Here is an 8,180-nt window from a genome sequence, read left to right as displayed (position 1 = left end):
AAAATACTAGCTAATAGAATTCAACAACACATCAAAAAGATCACTCATCCAAACCAACTAGAATTTATCCTAGGAATGTGGGGATGGTTCAACACACACAAATCAATAAATGTGATACATCACATTAACAAAATGAAGAATAGAGATCATATGATAATCTCAATAGATGCACAGAAAGTATTTGAAGGCCAGCACCATGGCTCAATAGGCTAATTCTCTGCCTGTAGTGCTGGCACACTGGGTTCTAGTCCCAGTCGAGGCACTGGATTCTGTCCTGGTTGCTCCTCTTCCAGTCCAGCTCTCTGCTGTGGCCTGGGAGTACAGTGGAGGATGGCCCAAGTCCTTGGGCCCTGCACCCGCATGGGAGACCAGGAGAAGCATCTGGCTCCTGGCTTTGGATCAGTGTGGTGTGCTGGCTGCAGCGTGCCAGCTGCAGCAGCCGTTGAGGGGTGAGCCAATGGAAAAGGAAGACCTTTCTCTTTGTCTCTCTCTCTCTCAATGTCCACTCTGCCTGTCAAAAAAAAGTATTTGATAAAACACAACATACATCATGTAAAAAAACCTTTAAAAACTGGGCACAGAAGGAACATACCTCAACACAACACAGTCAAGGCAATATATGACAAACTCACAGCCGCCATCATATTGTAGGGAAACAGCTGGAGGCATTTCCACTGAATCCTGGACTAGACAAGAATACCTACTCTCATGATTATTATTCAATATAGTTCTGGAAGTTTTAGCCAGAGTCATTGGGGAAGAAAAAATCAAAGAAATGCAAATTGGAAAGGAGGAAGTAAAAATACCCCTATTTGGAGATGACATGATCCTATATACAGGGAAAGCAAAATCTCCACTAGGCAACTAATGGAATTCATAAAAGAATAACAATTCAATGGTTGAAAGGGAACTTATATAGTCAGTTCCATTCAAAATAGCTACAAACACATTAAATATCCTGGATAAATTTAATGACAAATGTGAAACATTTCTACAATGAAAATTAGAAAACATTAAGGAAAGAAATGTAACACACAAAAAATGGAAAAATCTTCCACATTTGTGGATGAGAAGAATTAGCATCACCAAAATGTCCATGCTACCCTAAGGGATTTATAGCTTCAATGTGCTCCCAATCAAAATACCAAGAAAATTCTTCTCATATCTAGAATAGAATGACCCTAAATTCACATGGAAACACAAGAAATCCCAAATAGCCAAAGTGATCTTAAACAATAAAAACAAAGCAGGAGACATCAGAATGTCAGATTTCAAGACATGCTATAGGACTGTTATAATCAAAAGAACCTGATACTGGCACAAAAATAGACATGTGGACCAATGGAACAGAGTATACATCCTAGGAACTAATACACACATCTACAAGCAACTAAGGAGTTAAAATCACTACTCCCTGGAGAAAGGATAGTCTCTTCAACAAATGGGAAAATTGGATCTCTGCATGAAGTATGAAACAAGACCCCTACCTTAACCCCTTTACAAAAATCAAGGATCTAAAGCTTTTAAATTACTATTTTAAAAGACATTGACATAGGCAAAGACTTCTTGAATGAGACCCCAAATGTACAGGCAATAAAAGCAAAAATGGACAAATGGGATTACATCAAGCTAAGAAGCTTCTGCACAGCAAAGGAGACATTCAACAAAGAGGTAACTGACAGCATTGGAAAAACATTTGTTAACTAAGCATCTGATAAAATATTAATATCCAGAAGATATTAGACACTCAAGAGACTTAACAACAAAATAAACAATCCAGTTAAGAAACAGGCAGAGGACATAAACATACATTTTTTGAAGGATGAAATACAAATGGCCAACACACGTAGGAAAAATGCTCAGGATCACTAGATATCAGCAAAACGATGATGAGAAGTCACCTCACCCCAGTTAGAATGGCTATCATCCAAAAGTCAAAAAGAAACAAATGCTGGTGAGGATGTGGGGAAAAAGGTACCTTAATATGCTGTTGGTGGGAATGTGAATTGGTACAATCATTATGGAAGACAATACGGAGATTCCTCAGAGACCTAACGATAGATCTATCATATGATCCAGCCATCCCACTCCTGGGAATATACTCAAAGGAAACAGTCACCCATCCCCTGTGTTTATGGCAGCTCAATTCACAACAGCTAGTTTATGGAGTCTGCCTGGATGTCTACCAAGTGATGACTGGGTAAAGCAAATTGTGCTATATACACACAACAGGACACTACACAGCCATAAAAAAGAAAATCCTGTCTTTTTCAAGAAATTGGATGCAGCTGGAGACCATTATGCTTAGTGAAATACGTCAGACCCACAATGACAAATATCATGTTTTCTCTGGTTTGTGACAGTCAACATATTCAGTACAAAAAATTTAATTCATATGAGTGAAATTCACATTTTGGGGTTTGATTGCTGTTTATAGTCCTTGTCTATACTCCTGCTGAATAGTGGTCTTCTTACTTTTTACTTGTTGAACCCTTTACTTACTGAGTTAAGCCTATGAAGTAAATTTAAAATGTTATCGCGGCTGGTGCTGCGGCTCAATAGGCTAATCCTCTGCCTGCGGCACCGGCACACCAGGTTCTAGTCCTGGTCAGGGCACCAGATTCTGTCTCAGTTGCCCCTCTTCCAGTCCAGCTCTCTGCTGTGGCCCGGGAGTGCAGTGGAGGATGGCCCAAGTGCTTGGGCCCTGCTCCCACATGGGAGACCAGGAGAAGCACCTGGCTCCTGCCTTCGGATCAGTGCAGTACGCTGGCTGCAGCGGCCATTGAGGGGTGAACCAACGGTAAAGGAAGACCTTTTCTCTGTCTCTCTCTCTCTCACTGTCCACTCTGCCTATCAAAAAATAAATAAATAAAAAATACAATGTTATTGCAAAAATTCAAAAGCAAGGTAGCAAGCAGGAGGGATGCAGAGAGGGAAGGAAGTATCATTATTTCTTAGAATTCTGTCTATGAACCACATGAAATCTGTTCCCTTTGTTTTAATAAAAATTAAATTAGTAATTAAAAGCAGCGATGTGGGGCTGGAGAGGGAGAGAATGAAATCTTCCCGTCCTCAGTCCTCTGCAGAGCAAAGCAGCCTGAGCCTGCTGTGGAAGCCCACACCAGGCCCCAGGAGCCACCCACAGACCAGCTCAGCCACACAGTGGTTTCCTGTCTTCTCATGTTACTTCTAATGTCAAGTGTCTTCATCCAGTTCAAAGGATAATAGATGAGATTATGGGATGTGAGAGGAACACAACATACAGCCTGGCACCGAGCTGGCATGGAGCCCATGCTCTTACTACTCAGGTCTTCTGTGTATCATTTCATAATACTGGACCTGAACCCTGTGCAAACACAGCGTCTGTGCCCACCAGTGCAAGATTAGCACTCAACAGTAGAGGGTGCTAAAGGCCAACCCAAGAAAGAGCCCCTCCCCTGGCTCCCTAGTTCCCTTTCTCTCCCTATGATGAGACAGAGGAGCATGTAGGTTGCCCTCTCCAATGGGTGTCACTGGCACCCAGCAAGCGGCCCCTTGGGCCCTAGCTCCAATCCATGGCACCTCCATGGGCTGCTCCACTATCCAATGGCCTGCAGCTATACTTGTTCCAACAAGATCTATATCTTGTTAAGTTCTCAGTACTTCCCGTGGTAGCACCCTCAGCTACTGTGATGACAGCTGCGTGCTGAGTGTACTATTCCTGTAGTCTGTGGAGTCCTCTCTTGCTCCTTTTAGAACGTAAACACATCTTACCAGTTTATAATTCCTTATGTGACACTTCCTGCTTTTTAAAGGGTTATTTGAGGGAGAGGGAGAGGGAGAGGGGGAGGGGGAGGGAGAGGGAGAGGGAGAGGGAGGGAGGCGGGAGAGAGTGATGGAGGGAGGCAGGAGAGAGCCAGTGAGCATGAACACCACCATTAGCTGGTTCAGTCCCCAGACAGCCTACAACAGTGAGAGCACTGAAGCCAGGAGCCAGCAACTCAGTCTAGGTCTCTTATGGGTGGCAGGAGCCCTGTTACTTGAGCCATCACCCTTAGCTCCAAGGATCCACATTAGCAGGAAGCTGGTGTTGGGAGCTGGAACTGGAGCTGGGAATTGAACCCTGGTCCTCCACTGTGGAATGCATGTGTCCTGGCCTGCAGGTTAACAGCCGACCTAAATGCCTGTCCCTCTATTGCACTGTCTATGTTTAACTGGCTAGTGTGATTACTTGTTTCTCTACTAGATCTTAATACATCGTGTTTAAAAATGGCTGTTCTCCTTTTCCCCACCTCTGGACGAGTCTGTTTGCATACATTATTCAGTGACAAGGGAAATCACCATGCACCTCCTGAAACCATGGCAGCTCCAGAAACTGCATCCCAGTGTGAACGAATGACTTGGCTCCTCAAGGGATCCGGGTCTTACCTGTGACTCTTCTTGAGCGATGGCTTGGGGAAGGCTCGGAGGGGTGAGAGTGGAGGAAATCCACACAGTTGCCTCGGGCGTCTCTGCAGTTTGCAAGTGGGAAGGCACCAAGGTTTCTGCAGGAATCTTGCAGTGCTGAAAGCGGCACTGTGAGACGAGTGAGTAAACAACAAACGCTGGTGATCGGAAACATGGCCAAGAGGCGGGAGCCCAGCTATCCCAGGAGAAGAATACCGGGGGGCTCAGGAAAGTCCCAACACACTCGACACACACTCGACTCTGTCCTCCACCAAGCTCAGTCCCTGGGCCCTGGGGAAGGTTCTGGAGCCTCAGTTCACACCCCCTGTCCATGCTCTGCATAGAGAGTAAGCTTAGTTAAGGGAATCCATCTGCACTGTTCTTCAGATCCACCTGAACACTACGGACCCCACGCGTAGGTAAGACCCTGGTACCCAAAATGGCAAAACCTGTGACCACACTGCCCTCAACAAGAAACTAGCAAAGCAGGCTTCTGTCTGCCTGCCTCTCTTTCTCCTCCCCCACCTTGGCCACCGCTGGGTTGGATGCAGACCTTGGCATAGAATGGCTGAACCCTGGGGTCCTGCTTCCTGGCTGTGTGGACAGGGATGGACGACCCTGTGGGTGGCACCCCTGGCCCCTGTGCTGAACCCTCTGTGTCGTAGGGATCTCCTGCTTCCATGCGGGCCTAGAACCTCTGACCATGGAAGTCATGTCTGGAGTTAGAGGAGGAGACAGTGGCTCAGGCCCAGTGACAATGGAAGCAGCTGACCAGGGTGAGACGGAGAAGCAGTGGCAGGGCTGCGATCGCACTCGGGGTTGATTTGGTGTTGCCAGTTTAACCACAGGAGGACCGGACTTGCTGTAGGCTTCTGGTCTACAGTGTTGGGGCAGGGCTGGGCTGTGATTAGTGGAGATGGCCACTGGGTGGCAGTGTCGCACCACTGTGATTTGCACCATACCCTGTGTCCTCCCTCGGGCCATGTCAGTGCTGGCTCTAGCCAATACATTTGTCAGAAACTTCAGAGAGAAGCAGCACCTCCCAGGCTGAGGGAAGAGAGCTCTGTTAGCCGGCGGCCCCAGGAGTGTGGGTTCCCAGTTGCTGCATTGCTGGGGGCTCTTTCTGGCTCCTCATTGCTGCCCCCACCCCATGTTGGCTGAGATTAGATCAGAATCTGTTAGGACCTGGCTTCCCAACTTTGTGATCTGAGAGATGCATCAGTCCAGGCCTTTCATTTTTAGATATGGCAGCACAGCTGCAGAAGGTCACTTCCCCTGAGGACACACAGCCGGCTGGAGGCAGAAACAGGACTTGAAACGTAGAAGCCAAGGTCCTTGCTCAGTGCTCTGTCCAGTCCTATCATTATACTACACATGCTCAGTCCATTCTCTCTGCATTGGTGGAGACGCTGTGGCTGAACACAGCTGGAAACTCTTAATCACCTAGGATGACACCACATGGTGTGTGGGGACCACAGCCGGGGGACTGTTTGCTTCCTCTTGGACCAGGGTGCTTGCACTCTTTATTCAAACACTGGCAGAAGTGAGGTGAGGAGTCAGTCACACAGACAGGAGGGCTCCAATGGTGGGAACTCGGGCTGGGCTGACAAGAGGCGCCACACTGGCCAAACCTTTGGAAGGTGAATGATCTGAAGCTGCAACAGTGGTGACCACCAGGGGGCAGTGTTTTATCGCATTCTCCTTGGTCCAAGGGAAGCTTGTCCAGGGGCTGAAGAAAGTAAATCCTTTTAGGAAATGGAGTGGTGTGTAACGTAAGAGCCGTAGTGCAGAAGAGAAAGACGTGTCAGTCTGGGTTGGCCCTCCGCCGACCGTCCAGAGTGGCTCAGAGCTCTAGATACCCTCTGTGGGAACTTGGTGCTCTCAGAAAGAACAGTCCAGAATGTTGTTAGAGATGCCCCAGGCAATGTGGTCCCAAAACAGGCCCCCTTGCCCTCCTCCGTCCTGCACTGGTACAAAGCTGGGCCACTAGCCCCCTGTACACCCATCTTCTCTGACAGCTGTGTCCCGCGGCCGAGCTCGGCATCGACCCTTCTGCTGGGATGTTCAGCACTCGGGGCTTGGTTAATCAACCTTGTCAGAGTGATGGATTCTTCTAGGATTATTGCTCAATTAGCTTGTTTAGTAGCTTGTTTAGAGGGGAAAACCAGCCAGGACATTGGTTCTTTGGGAGCTGCAAGGAAGGAAGGGATTTGGGGTGTGGCGAGGCCTCCAAGGGGCAGGCCTTACCCTGGACTTCACTGTGTCTTTCCAAGTTATCCTGGATGCTTCAGCCCAAACTGCCCTTATCCACGGGGATGCAGGAGCAGTGATCCCCAGAATTTCACTGAGGCACACGCCTGTTCTGGGAGCTTGTAGGAAGGCAAATTCCCAGACTGGCTTTCTGAACTAGAACTCGTGAAGATTTTTTGAAAAAGATTTATTTTATTTGAAAGTCAGAGTGAGAGAGAGAGGGAGAGAGAGAGAGAGAGATCTTCTATCCACTCGTTCATTCTGCAAAAGGCTGCAATGGCCAGGGCTAGACCAGCCCAAAGCCACATGCCAGGAGCTTCACCCAGGTCTCCCACGTGGATGGTAGAGGCCCAAATACTTGGGCCATCCTCTGAAGCTTTTCCCAAGTCATTAGCAGGAAGCTGGATCAGAAGCGGAGCAGCCGGGACAGAAACTGGCACCCTTATGGGATGCCGGCACTGCAGGCAGCAGATTGATCCATCACGCCACAGCGCCAGCCCCTGAGGATATCTTAAATCATTTCATTTCAGGTGCACAATAAAATTGAGAGCTGCAGGCCCAGAGGGTTGAGGTTAGAGGAGCTGGACAAGTCAGCATTTCCATGGGGCATGGATTTCACAGCCTGGGTGCCGTCGCCGACACTCCCAGCAGCACCCACAGAGGCTCTTCTGCTTCCTTCTCTTTTGATCTTTTGTTCTCCATCTCTCCCTTTCTGTCAACGTCATTCCAGGCCACATCCCACTGGTCTGTGTCTGTTTTCTTCCTTCTCCCACTCTAGCGCCATCTGCTGGCCTTTCCTCCTGTCCCTCCACTTTGCTCTTTCCTCTGGGCTGGCTACTGCCATTAGGCCCCCTGCACCCCTCGTACTCCATTCCAGAGCTCTGCAGTGTGGCAGGGGCTGGGGGCCTGGGCTCTCCCCTGGGCAGGAGACAGTCCCAGATGCACTTCACGAGGGAGGCTCTGGGAGGCAGGGAACTGCTCTGCCCCATGGATGCGGATTCAACCGGCACAGACGGGGCCTGGCCCAATCCCTGGGCCGCTTGCCACTGACCTGAGGCCTTTCTTGCCTGCTGGTAGCCCAGGCCCCAGAAGGAGCGTGGTCACATATCCTGGCTCGCCAAGCAGGGGACCGGGAGACAAAGCGGCCTGGTCCAGGCTTTGCTGGGAGTCTGACCCTCTGGCCATTTCAAAGCCAAACAAGAGGGACTCGGCTCTGCGAGGATGGGATGATGCACACTTGGCTGCCGCCCCAGTGGCTGCCAGTTGGATGGCCGTGCTTGCTGTGCGCACACCAGACGATCCACTTCAGAACACTGACCTTGTTCCTGGTGTGGCTGTGCACCCCGCGACACCCCCTGACGCCCTCTGCTCAGAGAGTGGCACACGGGAAGGTCCCCATGGTCCTGCCCTTTTGGCCAACGCATTTGCAAGGATTCCCCCACTCGGCAGATGCTTCCAGAAATCACCTCCAAAATTGCGAAGTCTCCCGAGTCGGGTCTGACCTG

Source organism: Oryctolagus cuniculus, chromosome 2 (assembly GCF_051225735.1).
Source record: "Oryctolagus cuniculus isolate XC-2025 breed Fujian yellow rabbit chromosome 2, ASM5122573v1, whole genome shotgun sequence".
In the NCBI taxonomy this organism is placed as follows: Eukaryota; Metazoa; Chordata; class Mammalia; order Lagomorpha; family Leporidae; genus Oryctolagus; species Oryctolagus cuniculus.
This window is presented reverse-complemented; position numbering follows the sequence as displayed.